Genomic DNA, 17,585 nt, shown 5'->3' with positions numbered 1-17,585 from the left:
AGGTTAGTGGATAAAAAAGCTATGGCATATTTACACAATGAAATACTATGAGGCTATTAAAAAAGAAGAAAATCTTACATTTTGTGACAGCATGGATAGACCTGGAGATTATTGTGCTAAATGAAGTAAGTCAGTCAGAGAAAGAAAAATGTGAGATGCTCTCATTTATATGTGGAATCTAAATGAACAAAATAAACTGATGGGCAAAATGGAAACAGAGGCATGGCTACATAGAGCAGACTGACAGCTGTTACAAAGGAAGGAAAAGAGGGAGACTGGATGAAAGAAAGTGAAGGGATTAGCCAAAGAGGATCCTATACAATAAATGGCTAATATGCAAATTGTCCCCTGGACCAGGAGTTCAACTGGGAGTTCAACTGGGAGTTCAACTGGGAGTTCGACCCTTTACTATGATGTGCGCTGAACAGCAGGGAGCAACATGGAATATGGCTGGTGACACGGTGCTGGCAGCAGGTGGTAGTATAGGCGCTGCCAGCCCTGACGGACTCTGATGAGAGCGGGACTGTGGCAGAATGGTGGAGCAGGTGAGTGGGCAGGTGTGAGCGGGGCCTGATCGACCTGCCGATCTTTCCATAGATGGCGACCAGTGGCAGTGGCAGGGAGCAGGGCCACCGCTCAGCTCCCAGGCACTGAGGAAGCCGGGAGGGTGCCCGATGACTCAGGCAGAAGGGGGCGTGTGGGGACCCAGGGCCCAGAGGTCAGCTGGGATCTGTCCTTCCATGTCAGATGCTCTCACTTCGATCACCAGCCAGGCCTAGGGACAGCATCCGTGAAAGAATTTCATGCACCAGGCCTCTAGTATATACATAAGCCACAGACACAGACAACAGTATGGTGATAGCCAGAAGGAAGAGGGGATGGGTGGAGCTTGGGTGGAGGGGAAAAATGGGGACATCTGTAATAGTGTAAACAATAAAAGTAAAGCTTAAAAAAGTAATTGAATTGTCAAAATCACAATAAATAAAAAGATTAATTCTCTATGGATTTTGTGGGCAGCATTAAAATATTGTGGTGTCTAAATACAGGGTAATCCTTAAATATTATAGTAAATACAGGAATAATTTTCAGGTTACTCACGTATTTTTGCAACTTGACCTATAATTATGCTTTGAAAAACATGTTAAAAATAACAGAACTTCATTGGTTTAAATTATTATTTATTGCATCATTCTGTGCATAGGACTTTTTTACATTGGTCTGTATTACCAATGAGTCTTCCTTTAGTAATATTATCACAAGTATGTGTTTTTAAAGTAGAGTCTATGAAGCGTCTAACACTCTTAGAACCTTTGTGATTTTTCTTCAGAGTACTTTCTGAAGTCAAAGGTCTCTAAAAGCAAAGATAGAAGCTATAGATAGACTCAGTAGGGAACCAACTACACAGAACGAGTTGAATTATACCATAGAAACCAGCTTTGAAGATAGTCTCTTTGGGTCAGGTTGGAGTACAGTGTTAATGTCAAACAACCATCCATACAAACCAAGTTCCCCTGTAACTTCAGCAGTGATTCATGTTCCCATTAAAGTAGTCAATTATGAGTTCTTCATAATGATTGACTTCATTGATATAGTTACCAATCTATTCCAAAAGAAAGTACACTGGTTATGATGGACTTATAACCTTTGCAAGGGATCACACTATGCTTTTTATCATTCTGTACTGCCCATTTCCACATGTTGCTGCAGGAAAGGTAATTGCCTACAAAAGAACCATGACTGTGAATAAAAAATAAAAAATAAAAGGTGTTTAATGGTCTGTCTGAATCTAGAAACAAGGCTTGTATTTTTTTATAATAAAATATGCTGTTTTTATAAATGTAATGAATCAAACAAGTTATTTTTACGTAAGGCATCCCAAATAACAAAAGCAGATATTATCACAATATCAGATTTCCAATCCCAATAAAGATTTAGTATCCAAAAATCACAGGGAAGTTCAATTAGTTAATGACTAAATTTTTCCGAGTTCTGAAAGCATTCAATATAAATGGAAAGAGCTATGATTTTTATAAGCTAGAAAACTCATATTAAGAAAATAATTTATATGAATCAAAGAATATTTTATGACTTTTAAAATTACAGTGGTGATAGTAATACATAATTTCAGAATAGTTAGAAAAGGAAGAAAATGTTAATTATGTTTATTAGAAAAGAGAGATACTGGTTTTAGCTTAAGAGAAACAATATAGTATAGAAATGTCATAAAAGCAAAAGAAAATAGTTTAATGCACCTACATTGCTATTCTATCTCTGTATTCCATAATTGTTAAGTTTAGTTGGCCAGTGTCAATGATCCATCATATAAATTGACTTGGAATATAATTGATGTTCTCCTGATATCAGAAAAATGCAATTTATGTTTTAGCTGTTAAAATTACATATACAGAATCTTGCACTAATTAGATACTATAGTACATATGATTTTACTGAAAAAAATCAATGCAAATATTTTCAAAAAATGTAATATATTTAGTATATCTGAATTTTGTTTTAAAGATCATTTGAACATCTAAGAAACACCCAAAAAGCAAAAATGCAGCCTAAAAACATGTCCATGAATTTTTCCTTAAGTGTTTTTAGTAAATCATCTTTTAGAAATGAATGCTTTATCCTCTTTGGGAGCCTTGCTATTGTGACTGAGAATTTCCTTGTGATGCTTGGGAAGTCTTTTCCAAGTAAATGAGTTTATATTCTACTTACATCATCGAAGTACTTAAATATGCCCATCCCTATTTCAAATCATCATCATCCTATCTAATAAAAGACAAAAAGGGTAATTGACCATACCTTCCCTACGCTTCCCATTGGCTAATCAGGGTGATATGAAAATTAACTGCCAAGAAAGATGGTGGTTAACCGCCAAAAAAGATGGCGGTTAATTTGCATACATACGCGCAATGATGGGAGGTGAAAGGGGAAGGATGGGAGAAAGGTGATTGGAAACCCAGGCGGCAGGCATGAGCTGGGTGGCAGAGCAAATGCGGCCCTGGGGGCCACTTTTTCCCTGCCCCCAGCCCTGGATCAGAGAACCAGGGCCGCCTTTGCCTGCCCCCCAGCTGGTGATCATCATCAGAAAGCCAGCCGTAGGTGAGGTGGCACCCCCAGGAGAGCCTGGGGTGCCGCCTCGCCTGCGGCCCCGCGCTTGCCATTGCGATGGGAGAGAGAGCCAGGGCGCAGGCGAGGTGGCACCCCAGCACCCCAGCACCTGACATGCAAAGGTTGGGGATGAAATGACTTTTCCCAACCACATCTGCAAATATCCTGGGGAAGGCATCGCTGAAGAGTTCACAACAACTCTCTTACTTGGCAAGGAAGAAAACAGTTGGCAACAGAAACAATCCCTTACATCAAAGTTAAAGTCCCTTTGAGTAAAAAAGAATATTTCCAACGTAAAGGAGGGAGCAGGCAAAAATAATAGGTTCTCATGACTTCCACTGAAGTTTGAGCATATGACAGAGTCAAAACGAACATACAAATTAAAACAGACAGTGGACATTCAAATGACCCGAATCAACTGTCACTGTTTGTCCCAATAGCAGCAATGCTTATGTGATAATATAGTTTAACAAACATACAAAACAAGTCACATGATAAGAGAGATGCAGCTTCTAAAGTAAATTGAATATGTTCTTTAAAAATCCTCATGTCCTCCCCTCTGACTATAATTCTTAATTTTCCAATCAGAAAATTACCCCAGGTGATTCAGTAACATGTAGAACTCCAGTAACCTAACTTATTTAAAAAAACAAACATCCCAACCATTTTTAAAATATTTAAATTGATATTTTACAGTTACAATTATAGAAGATATTTAGATCCAAATATATTTTCTAAATAGAAAATATTTCAGTTTTTGACTTAAAAAAATAAACATAAAAAATATATAGGTGACACATTTTCCCAAAGAACTCTGAATTAGTACCTTTCCCTCTAACTTTCTTCAAATTAAGAGAATCTATAGGGAGTTCCCTATACTGCACAAGTTTTAATGAAAGAAAATAAGACTTTTTAAGAGCATCAAATACATGTTTTCTTATTTAAAAACATATATACTCTTCTCTCTCTCTCTCTCTCTAAAATATATTCTTTCTGATTCAGAGAGGAAGGGAGAGGGAGAGAGATAGAAACATCAATGATGAGAGAGAATCATTGATTGGCTGCCTCCTACACGCCTCGTACTGGGAATCAAACCCACAACCCAGGCATGTGGCCTGACCTGGAATCAAACTGTGACTTCCTGGTTCATAGGTCGATGCTAAACCACTTAGTCACACTGGCCGGGCTCAATTCTTATTTATAAATTCATTCCAAGGACATATACAGCTTGAAAAGCTTTGGAAGCAGTTTAAAAAAAAACCAAAAACTAGCTTTTAAGTAACAAGAAAACAGTTATAGAAGAAAGTTTAAAATAAAAAAATTGTTTTAATTTATTCAAGAGTGGGAACATCCTCCATGAAAATGTGTACCTTGACTGTGGATGGCTGGGTGGCCGTATCACACCTTAGGAATTCAAATGCTTTTTACAATGAAAAGAAAGAGAGTTTCATCTCATTTCTCTCCCAGGGCAGTCCCGGATTGCGGGAGGGATGTCTGACTGCTGGTTTAGGCCTGATCCCTGTAAACTGGCAATAGGACATCCTTCAAGGGGTCCCAAATTGGAGAGGGTGCAGGCCAGGCTGAGGAACACACCCTCCCCCATGCACAAATTTCATGCACCAGGCCATTAGTAAGTACATAATGTAAATGATTTGTTAGGCTCCAGGTTTACAATCCTGTCATCTCCTTCCATCTGTCTATATCCATCAAAGGATCCTCAATGAGTTCAGAATAAACTGCAAATTCCTTACACTTGGTTCTGTTTCCCTGGAGAATCTGACTGATACAATAACCTAATGTGCTCTCTTTAATCTCATTGTCCGCCACCTGCTCCCATACAGAGTCTACCTTTGGTACAACTGACTTGGATTTAACATTCTTGAATTAGAACTGGTTGTATTTTTTCTCTTCCATTGCTCAGGTTCCTAATATGATCATTATTGTACTGTATTGTTCTATCTCTTTTAGAATTCTATTTTTATTTTGCCCTGAAAACTAACTGCCAATTAAAAATTTTATTGCAAGTAGGATTTACTTTGAGAGAGAGTTAGGCGTTTCAGATTTTCCCCTTTCTTTCTATTAATAATTCTCCATGTCCTTTAGACATTTTAGTGTTTTCTTTTTAATTTTTTGAGAATATATTTACATAGATAATTAAAGGAATAAAATTTTAGAAGAAATTTGCATTTTGAAACAACTTCTTAAAAAATATTATGTATGACATCAATTGACTCCCCTACTTTTTGTGGGTCTATCTATTTATCTATCTATTTATCATCTATCTTCTACCTATCCTGTTTTTGGCAACATTATTTGGAAAATAATAATATCGTAAGTTAAGAAAGAAATATTTTCACAGCCTAGATCTTGATTCTAGTCACTCCTTGTTTATCTGGTTTATATTATGAAATGGGTGAGGTATATATCTAAAGAAACATGATAGTTAATGTGCTTTCTATGTATTTTAGCAGAGTTTTCACTTAAGTTATTAAGTATGTTTAGTCATTAAAAATTAATGTTATATATATATATGCTTAATATTTTTCAAGCTTGATAAGCAATGTTATCCTTCTTTGATCTTTATTTTTGCCATTCTGAAAACATTTGATTCTTTTTCCCAAGAGAAAGGATGATACATCAAAATTATAGTGTTCTACCTTTCTAATATCAGTGGATTATTTACTTAATAGGAATATTTCTTGATAAAATCTAACAACAATATAAAAATTCATACATATTTACAAGTGGTTCTTTCTTTTCTCTCTTGTTTCCATTTATTTCTAATTGCAAACCATTTTTTCTCTAGAAATAGGATATTTGCTCCTTAATAGGCTTTCTCCTCCTGATGTTTATTCTTTAGCTAAAGTCATAATCCCACATTTGTGACATTATAATCATCTCTACAGTCACTAATTGTTCTAAAATGCTACTTTAGTTGAAGATAACAGCAGGGAGTCAGTGAACTACCAAAAAACAAGAATTCTATTTTCGTCTCTGCATATTTTTTTGTGTGAGGAAGAGGACAATTCTCAAGTAGAGACTGATTACCCACAATTAGTTATGTTGCTTAAGTTAAATAATAGGTCATGATTCTTAACTTAATTTTTAGTGCTTATTATAATAGATTTTTGATCATTTTATGTGCTGTAGAATAAAATCATTGTTTTTGCTGGCCCAAAAGTAAAAATTTCCCAGTTATATTATATATAACTAGTGGCCTGGTGCATGAAATTTGTTCACATTAAAAGGGAATTAATTAGAGGAAATATTTTCATATTGCTATTTTGTTTCCAGGTCTCCATCCCAGTCTCTCCCAGTCTCTGTCTCTCTTTGTTTTTCTCAGCCATCCTCCATGCCTCCCTGCCTCCCTCTCTCCCTCTTCCTCTTTCCCAGCTGGGAGCAGGTGGAGCCAGTGGGGGCAGCTCCACCCTCTGCCTGCCCTGGGGCCTCATTCTGAGAGAGACTTCAAGAGCAAGCTGGGAGGGAGGAAAAGAAAGGGAGAAAAGGCTGTGAGCTTGTGGACACTGTGTTTCATTGGGTGTGCAGTTGTGAGTGAGTGTGAGTGCCAGCCCTGCCTCCCCCGGGCCCATCCCCACTGCCAAAAGTCCTCACCCACCAGGGCCTGCTGTGTACGCAGCCTGGGCATTAGGTCGAGCCTTCGGTTGTTTTGGATGTGAAGGACCCTGGCTCTTTATATATATAGAGAGAGTATTTGGGACAATTTTGTGTGGGAACATCCAGATGAAAATATATTATAAGATAAATATTATGGGGAAAATTTGGATATTATACTTAGCATGATATTTAAAGAAAATCACTTATAAAATGTTGGATTCCTCTTTGGTAGAGGCTATGCATGTTCTAAAATCATATAAATTCATATACATTTAATATAATGTAATATAAGCACAATCTTACTACAGAGACAATGAATAATGATATATTTCTTAAGAATTAAGTCTTCCCTAAGTGGGCTTCTAATGGATTTTTATTGAGCACATTTCTCAGAAAGCTCCAAGCTATCTTGACTCTCTCCCAAATCCCACAATTATGAATTCAACTATCATCTCTTGATCTCTCCTATTCCTGTAATTCCTTCAGTAACACCTCTCTTTCCTTCACCATTTCCTTTAGCTTCGCATATCATAATGACTGTCCAAATATTGGAATTAAATTTGTCCCTGCTTACTGTCTTATCTAAATTACCCCCTAAAGCAATTTTTCTCCCATCATCCCATTTTCATATATATATATATACACACTTGGATTTTATTGACTTTATTACTTTCTGTATAAAAAACATTCATGGACCATTTCTGACAGATAAAAGTCCTGCTTATATTAATAGAATAATAATTCCTTCCTTAGTACACTGTTAAAATAAACAATGGACAATCCTATCAATGTTATACTTTGAGTAGGATATAATTAAATGCTTATCCAAGCAATTATTTCATTTATCAACTTAAGAATAACTGCAAACCTAAACTTAACCTTTCCTTTCTAAAAACAGTAACAAAATAATCTAGAAATATTATCTCACAAGCTGCTGAGGCATGTTGACCCTTGGCTAAATCCTTAAATAATAATGTTTTCTCCATTTGCAATTACTTTCTTTTCCATAAATAAAAATTTCTACTTATTTAATGAAGAAATGAACTTTCAATTTTATCATATTTATATTTAGGTTTGTGAACCTCCAATGAATTTAATCATCCGGGGTTAAATTTAAATTCCTAATCTACCATAATTTCCATTAAGGAATCTCCTACTGGGTCTTTATGCAAGTCATCTGCATTGCTGCCTTCAGTTTAATCATCTGTTTTATGAGGACATATGATTAGAATGTTATAATTCTATTATAAATCTATAGCAACTTAAAATAATATATGAGAAGACCAAGAATAAGAGAAGGAGATTAAAGATATTTTATAGACTCTTAATATTTTAGGATTGGAAAAGACCTGCATGGATCAATCATCCATTATGCTTGTATTATCTCAACAAATGATCATGTAGCCTCTGAGTGTTTCCACTAATAAGAGACCCAAAAACTTCTGAGCTGGGCAATTTCAATTATGGACAACTAACAGTCCTTTCATGTGATGGATTCATTTCTATCTTCTTATGACTTCATTTATGATTATTAATTCCTCTCACTGAGGAACATGGTCTAATTTTTCAAGGAAATATAATCAAACACTTCAGTATAATTATTACAGTTCCTATAGTATTTCTCTTTTCCAAATTAAACCCTGCCATTTTCTTCAATTATTCCTGAAAACACATGATTAACTGTCTTAACACATTCCTCTGGATATACCCAAATTTGTCAGTGTTCCTCTAGGATGTGGTGCCCATAAATAAACTCACAACTCAGCTGTGAGAATTTAATCCTGGGTCAGGTAGGATCTTATATTTTCTGAATGGACAGGATCTTTTAATTAACTTTGCTCAAGGTGAAAACACATTTTTATAATAACCCAAGAACAAGTTTAGTTTTAATAAGGCAATGCTAAGCTTTGCATATTCTTTGGAAATAGAACCATTGCTTAAATCTTCTGTATTTTGTTATTTAGGAATACATATCTGATAATTGCTGGACATATTTTCAAAATGTTCGTTTCATATGCACGTTGAATGGAATTGATCAAATTCTGAGGAGACATGTATTGAGAGAAATTTGAAAAAAGGAGACAAACCTATATAATAAAAGTCTATTATGATAAGTGTCTGACCATTTGTTTGACCATTCTGCCGGTCTCTATGATGCACACTAACCACCAAGAGGCAGATGCCTGACTAGTAGGTTAGCTTGCTGCTGGGGTCCAACTGATCAGGACTGGATGAGAGGGGCTGGACACACCCTTAAGCCCTTCCGTGTTCCCTCCCCCGCTGGCCAACCTCCCTTGGTCCCTCCTCAGCCTCAATTGTGCACTGGTGGGGTCCCTCGGCCTGGCCTTTCATAATCTGGGATCCCTTGGGGCATGTCAGAGAGCCAGTTTCGGCCCCATCCCCACAGGCCACGCCAAGAGACCCCACAAGTGAATATATAATGCAGCTGTTCTCAACCTGTGGGTCTCGACTCCTTTGGGGGTCAAAGGACCCTTTCACAGGGGTTGCCTAAGACCATGGGAAAACACATATATAATTACATATTGTTTTTGTGATTAATCACTATGCTTTAATTATGTTCAATTTGTAACAATGGAAATACATCCTGCATATCAGATATTTACATTATGATTCATAACAGTAGAAAAATTACAGTTATGAAGTAGCAACGAAAATAATTTTATGGTTGGCGGTCACCACAACATGAGGAACTGTATTAAAGGGTCACGGCATTAGGAAGGTTGAGAACCACTGATATAATGGGTCCACAGAATCCAACTACTAGTATACATTAGATGAAAGGTACAGTATAATTCAAATATATGTTGAAATACGGAGATGTATAGGAACAATGAGGACTATTTTGGCATGGAATCAATAATGATGGTGGTGTATTTATTAGCTAAATCAACTCAAGTAGGAAGTCTTGAATTGGTAAGTAGAAATTTGGTACTACCAAAGACATGACCCTCTAAGAGAGTTGAAGATCATTGCAACAAGATCTAGGAAATAATAATATTTACTCATATCCCCTTGATTTCAGCCTTTAAGGGCTAAACTTTTCTGACATGGGGAAATAGAAATAGAGCAAATTTCAAGTTATAAATTATTGACAATGATTTAATCATTAATGCATTAATTTAGTATAACAATGCTAGAGATAATAGTTGGGCTAATTAGTAAAAAAAACAAAAGTGAAGGTTGTGTCTTTCTGGAAGTGGGACCATATGGAATATTTAAATATTGATATTGATGAAAGAATATTTTAAATATCTACATAATAAAAGAACAGGGTCCATCAAGACCAAAACGACCAGATGGACGACCAATCACCATGAGGGGATCCGCCTGGATCGGGGGTGTGGCCAGCCTTCATACCGCTGGTGGCCCTTAGCCCAGGTTGGCCCAGTGCTCCAGAGGGCACCCTGCCATGATCGGGGGGCTGATGGCCCCTCTCCCAGGCCGGGTGGCTCTGGGGGCCAGCGTGTGCTGTGCAGTCTTTTAAAAATAAAGAAAGGGCAGCTTCTTGAATTGCAGTCACCATGGTGCAGCTTAGCACAGGCACACTGGGCCCACAGCCAGGCGTGGGAAAGCTGTGCAGATGGACAGATCTCGCTGGACAGACCGCCCTGGACAGCACCAGCGGGCTGTGCGGAGGGCCGCAGAGAAGTACGAAGCTGTCAGGGCAGTGGCCTGCGGAGTCAGCGATGCTGGGGTGCAAGGTAGGCCCAGGTCTTCAGGCGCCACCAGGGAAGCATGGCCATCCTGATTGGGAGAAAAAGCCCTTCTTTCCGGAAGAACGTGGTGGTTTAAGCATGCATAGAGAAACTGCAGCGGTACCAACATGGCTATGTCAGGTTCCCCGAGCCTCCTGTCGGTGCCTCGCCACTGGCTTCACTATGTGCCAGAGGCCGGTCCATCCTTGTTGCTTGACACAGTCGCTGCAGGGAGGAAACATCTGCACAGCATATGTTTCAAGGGACCTGGCGTATATGGCATACTGTTCTTAAAATGTTTGCTCCCCTTCTTAGCACTATGTGTTCTAACCAGGGCCACCTCCTTGAGAAAGGTTGTTTCCCCAGGTGGGGATATTTCCCTGGAGTTAGGTATTAACAGGACTAAGCAAGGGAATAAATCAGTAAAACCCTCTAGTGTTACAGAAATACCGTGTCCTACTTATGAAGAACTTAGACTAAGACTGTTGGCAACAAATTTGGGACTTGCTAGGCCCACATCCCCAGGGGTCTACCCACCAGAGAAAGCACCAAAGCCTATGCCCCTGAAAACCCGCCTACACAGGGCAGTCCCAGGGAAGACCACCAGCAAGGCTAAAAGGACATAACCTTTACTTGGGGTAATCTCCGTCAGTTACTACCTTGTAGCTTAACAGTAGAACAGTAGAGTAGTGACCTTGGAATGGAGATAACAAATAGCCCTAAACTTTGGAATAGAATGGTTGGGATTGAAATCAACAGAGCTAGATAGAGATAAGATTTTTGGCAAAGGTCAGATAAGAAACTATGGACATGAAACAAGAAACTGTAGAAGGTCAAGAGAGGACCCAAAACATACCATGATGTGACTATAGAGCAGGGGTGGGCAAACTTTTTGACTCGAGGGCCACAATGGGTTCTTAAACTGGACTCAGAAGAAGGAGCTGCAGCCGTGTTTCCCGACGTTGCCATGTTAACACTGCTGCTGGTGAAGGAGCGGAGGGGAGAGCAAGAGAACCCTCCGCTCTTTCGGCTCCACGGGCCAGATAGAACAGCCGAAGGGGCCAGATCCGGCCCGCAGGCCGTAGTTTGCCCACGGCTGCTATAGAGGCATGCTTATAGGATCAAATGGTATAAATACAGATGTAACAGGAGAATAAAAAAAGAACCTGGCTATGCTGGTCATCTGAATGCTGTCTCTGTGTCTTTCTTTCATCGCCGACTCCATCCACACCTTTGGGAACCCCTGGACCCACTGGGGCTGGACCCCGGCAAATATGGGGCATAGGCCTAAACGTGAGCCAGGATGTGGCCGTGGCAGACAGATTCACTCCGGGCGTCGCCTCAGCGTCACAACTTCACGATGTCACCTGCAAGTGGCCATCGCTGCTGGTCTGTGGGCCCCGGTTAGCCGGCACCGTGCGTGCTTGGGGCAGCACTCTCTGTGTTTCCCTTGAACGGACACCATATGTGATGGGTACTGTTCATTCCTTAACATTGAAATGGGGCAGCCTGAACATGCTTACAACACAATCTTTTTTCTGTATTTTACCGCAGTCTTGGCGGGCTCAGGGAACTGGCAGCCACTGGAGCGCCAGCTTGGCCATCCCACACAGCCAGACGCCACCAGGAAGCAGAAAAATGCCAAAGCCCCAATGGAACCTGCCACAAAACAGACCCCAGTTCACATACTGGAGCGGAAACAAGAAAACAGTGGCACCTGTTGGACCTCATCTGGGACTGTGCCCGCGGGTCTGTCTGCAGGGTTCCTGCACCTGGCCGTGGCCCAATGGCTGAGGAAGCTCTGCAAGCCTTGATTCTGGAGTTACAGATGTTAGCAAGTAGGCAGGTGCACCAGGTGGAGTCGGAAATAGCAAGGTTAGACTGGGTGTGAGTGTGTGCGTTTATACACATACATGCCCATTTCCCCCAGTCTTTTTCTGAGCTGTTTGAGAGCATGCTGTATACATGACAGGATGCCCGGATACTCCCCTGTGTATTTCCCCAAAGCAGACACTCCTACATAACAATTCTCCACCCAACCACGTGAGGAAATCTCCATTCCGACGGTATTAAGGTTCAATCCACAGACCCCATTTGAATTCTGACAACTGTGTCAACGATGTTCCCCACTCCCCAGCCCCAGGATCCCATCCACCTAGGACGGGTCCTCTGTCATTCCTGTCCCTGACAGTTTTTCAGTTTTAATTAAAAATCATAGACCTTCGCCCTAAAAAAAAATCAAATAAATAAAAAGAAAGAAAGACCCGCTGGCGCTCCGAGGCGCCTCCCCGCACTGGCCGCCCCACCCAACCCCCACCCCGCACAGAGCCCCAGGCTGAGCGGCTCGGGTGGGTGTGGACCGGGTGGTCCCAGGCCTCAGGCCCCGTGGGGGTGGAGAGGTTCGCGCAGCCGGTGTAGCGACTCCGGTTAACTTTGCTGGGGAGTCCGAATTGGACTGAATGGACTGCAGCTGGCGGTGCTGGCCAGGTGAAGCTCCAGGAAGATGTTTTGTAAGAAGAGTGGGCAAGCCTATGCTCCCCGTAGAGTTCCGATCACTGAGAAGGATGTGAAGGAGGGCCTGCAGAAGTCTCACATTTTATATGACTGAGCAGGGGTAGAGCGCTACAACTGCAACTCTGCTCTTCATAAGTCACTGCGGGGCTCAGGCCCCAGCGCCTCCCTCTACTGGCTGGCACACATGCTCGAGGGAGGAGAGGACCCGCTGTATGTGGCAAGGAGGCTGGTGAGGTTTGCCAGTGAAGACATAGGTCTGGCAGAGCCATCTGCATTACCACAAGCAGTGGCCGCCTACCAGGGCTGTCACTTCACAGGTATGCCCGAATGTGAGTGCTTCTGGCCCAGTGTGTAGTCTATTTTGCCAGAGCCCCAGTCTATTGAGGTGTATGGTGCCTACAACAACGTCAAAGCCTGCCTGCGGAACCACCAGGGGCCTCTGCCTCCCCCCACCGCCGGCCCCCGCCCCCCACCCCGCTGCACCAGAGGAACCCGCCCACCCGGCTCATGAAGGACTTGGGCTATGGCAAGGGCTGCAAATACAACCCCATGTGCAGAGAGCCTGTGGACCAGGAATACCCGCCCCAAGAATTGAGAGGAGGGGATTTCTTCAAGCACAGGCGATGCTGGCTCCTTGAGGCTCTGACAGCAGAAGGATGTTACTTTCTCCTTCTCTTCTTCTCCTTCTCCATCTCCTTCTCCATCTCTTTCTCCTTCTCCTTCTCCTTCTCCTTCTCCTTCTCCTTCTCCTTCTCCTTCTCCTTCTCCTTCTCCTTCTCCTTCTCCTTCTCCTTCTCCTTCTCCTTCTCTTTCTCCTTCTCCTTCTCTTTTCTCCTTCTCCTTTTCTCCTTCTCCTTCTCCTTCTCCTTCTCCTTCTCCTTCTCCTTTCTCCTTCTCCTTTTCTCCTTCTCCTTTTCTCCTTCTCCTTCTCCTTCTCCTTCTCCTTCTCCTTCTCCTTCTCCTTCTCCTTCTCCTTCTCCTTCTCCTTCTCCTTCTCCTTCTCCTTCTCCTTCTCCTTCTCCTTCTCCTTCTTCTTCCATAGGAATGGTCAGAAAGAGAGTAAATGGATTGTGAAGCTGGTTCCCTGGTAAAAGTTAAAACAGCCCAACTTTTTGTGCCAGAAATTGGAGAGTTTCTTAAGCAGAGGCACAGCTACTTCAGCTAAGTGTGTAATGTTGAATTATGTTCATTTGCACTCTGCATGGTTATGCGTTTGGGAGTGTCTGGCAGCTTTGTGCTATGAATTAATGTTATATGGAATTATTTATTTTGTCATAGTGTTTAAATCATAATGTCATTTCAGAATTCAGTTCTATAGGATTTTTTCCCTTTAAAAATGTATATTCTGGGTAGTTTTAATTGGTAAAAAAAAATGTAATTGTGATTTAATACTGCATAGTGTTCTGGGGTATTTTTTTTTTATATGCCAAGGTCTTATGAGACAATAAAACTATTTCAAAGTAAAAAAATAAAAAAAAGAACAAAACAAGGGAAAAAAAACTTTGCTGGGGTGGCCAGCGGGGCTCAGGCATGTTTGGAGGCAGCCTGTTTATGCCGGACAGGGTGCGCAGCCGCACACACTCTGTGGGCATGTGCTGGGAGCCCAGCGCAGGCATCATATGGACATATGTGTGTGCAAAGGTGTGCACATACCTTTGTGTGTATAAATACATCTGTTTCTCAGAAGCGTACCTGGAAAGTTGCTTTATCTGTAATAGGTAGTTTTCAAAATGTAATCCAGAGCAAGGGATCTGTAGGGAAAACACACACACAAGAAAAGGTTTTTGATACAAAGCTGTAATTGAAGTGTTTATGCCCAAATGTACTGTGAATCAAACATATGGTGATATTTATCCTCTGGTAGGTCTGTTTGAAAGGTTTGGTCGATCAGTTCTCATTTCACAAAAATAAAATAATGTACCTAAGTGATTACTAAATATATACTTCTAAGGCAAAGTCGTTTACCCACTATGTGTATTTTATGCACGTGTGTAGCACATCAGGGCTGTTTATAAAGTATAACTTGGATGATGTGACAATAAATTTGAGGAAGAGGATGTGGCCAGTTGTCTTTAAAAATTAGGCACCTCACAGTTTTTAAGATAAACATGTTCACCTCTTGAGAAGGCAGGGTCAGGGGTCTTTTAAGACCTTTGTATATGCCTAAGACATAAAAAAGCAGCTACCTTTTTAGGATGTGGCCTGAAAGAAACCTGTTATTTTCAGTCATTACTGTCTTCAAAGTAAAATAACATTTTTGCAGCTTTGTTATGTGAGGGTTTTTTTTCATATTTTCATTACAATATTTGAAATAGGTGTTGTCATTATTGTAAAGCAATAGTTTTTTTCCTCTCAATATCAGAGACCTAAATTTTCACACACATCCCAAAAATGTTTATTTGACGTAACTTTTGCATCTGGACGCTGGGTGGCCTAATTCAACATTGCACACTTAGCTGAAGTAGCTGTGCCTCCACTTAAGAAACTCTCTGGCAGGGGAGGGCAGTTGGGGTCAATCAGGCTGGTAGGGGAGTAGTTAGGCATCAATCAGGCCTGCAGGGGAGCGGTTGGGGGGTGATCAGGCTGGCAGGAAGAAGTGGTTAGGGGCAATCAGGCAGGCAGGCAGGCGAGCGGTTAGGAGCCAGCGGTCCCGGATTGTGAGAGAGATGTCCAACTGCTGGTTTAGGCCCGATCCCAGATTGGAGAGGGTGCAGGCCGGGCTGAGGGACACCCCTCCTGTGCATGAACTTCATGCACCGGGCCACTAGTGTGCATATAAAACATTAGGGCAGCGGTTCTCAACCTGTGGGTTGTGACCCCTTTGGGGGTCAAATGACCCTTTCACAGGGGTCACCTAAGACCAAGGGTGGGCAACTCCTGGCACGCGTGCCAAACATGGCATGGCAGTAACTTTTGCTGGCACGCAAAACCCTCTCTTATAATCTTCCATTTACAATTTTTTTCTTAATATTGACTTTTTTATTTTTCAGATAAATTCAGTGTAGGTGCATCTTAGATAAATAAATAATTTTACATAACAAGTTATCTTAAAGACCATAGACATGGATTGACGAGAGAGGGGAAGAGCAATTTCTATGCCTCTGCCTTAACTCTCCCTGCCTTCCTAGATCTGACCAGTGTTTTGGTTTCATCCACATACACTTGTGAATCTTTGTTCTCAGTGATGAATTTTATTAAGTCTCAAAATAGGAGTAGCCTGATGGATGAAAGTAGTAGCTCGTGCATATCTCTGAAGGTCACGAAATATAAACCTGATGTAAAATCTCTGTCATCAGTGATGCAGCAGCAAAAGTCCCACTGATAATATCAAACAGTCATAAAGTTTTCTGTTGGACTATCAGTGTACATGTATACATTAAAAAATAAATGTATCTTTCATCATCATATACTGTGTTTTTGTCACTAGAATGAATTTTATTATTTCTTCAAGGTTCTTCACATACGTACACCTTAAGAGATATCAAGTAGGCATGTTCTCAAAAAATTAGGGTTGGCACGCAAAAGAATTTTGAGTCAGAGATTTTGCTCGTTTTGGCATGCACTCACAAAAAGGTTGCTCACCCCTGCCTAAGACCATTGGAAAACACATATATAATTACATATTGTTTTTTTGATTAATCACTATGCTTTAATTATGTTCAATTTGTAACAATGAAATTGGAGGTCACCACAACATGAGGAACTCTATTAAAGGGTCGCAGCATTAGGAAGGTTCAAAACCACTGCGTTAGGGTACATGAGAAAAGAATGTAAGCACATATGATCTAATTACTACAAAAATGAAAAATACAATAAATAAAAATTAAAATGGTTAGCAGGAATGAACCATTTTAAGAATAAAAAATATTAGTTACAACCTTAAACATGAATGCCTTCTCTTCCCTTGTTGAGGTGTCAAACTAAGCAAAATTAAATTTATATTTTTACTATTTACAAGAAATTTACTAAAAATAAATGTTATTCAAAGGTTGAAATGAAGAGGTGTCATGCAATGAGTTAGTTTTATGTATATCAATGAGTTAGTTTTAACAAAGGCTAAGCAGAGAGATATAAGTAACTGGAAAATCCACAGCCATTATTCTCAGAGCTTGACCCATTAAATACATAAAAATAGGAGGTAATATAAATTTTAAAATAAAAAAATAACAAAATTGATTTAATTTACACATTGATGATACCTAACTGTTTTATTTACATTATTATAATATATCCCACACTAGAAGCAAAAAACATACATGAAACATTGTAGAGGAACTAAGTATTAGTTTACAACATAGAAAAATCTATGTATATTCCAAAATAAGAAATCATAGAACCAAGATGGCGGCATAGGTTAATGCCGGAGTTTGCTGCCTCGAACAACCACTTCAAAAGTGAAACTAAAAGATGGAACGGACATCACCTAGAACCACAGGAACGCTGGCTGAGTGGAAGTCCTACAACTAGGAGGAAAGAGAAACTCATACCGACACTCAGAGGAGGCCCAGTGCTGAAGTCAAATTCTGAGGTACGGAGTGCATGCAGAGCGGGCTGGCGGCGGAGGGCGCGGTTGGCGTTTTCAATCGGGAGGGAGTCGCAGACTCTGAGCTCCAGATCCGGGCC

Source organism: Myotis myotis, unplaced genomic scaffold, assembly GCF_014108235.1.
Source record: "Myotis myotis isolate mMyoMyo1 unplaced genomic scaffold, mMyoMyo1.p scaffold_m19_p_3, whole genome shotgun sequence".
In the NCBI taxonomy this organism is placed as follows: Eukaryota; Metazoa; Chordata; class Mammalia; order Chiroptera; family Vespertilionidae; genus Myotis; species Myotis myotis.
This window is presented reverse-complemented; position numbering follows the sequence as displayed.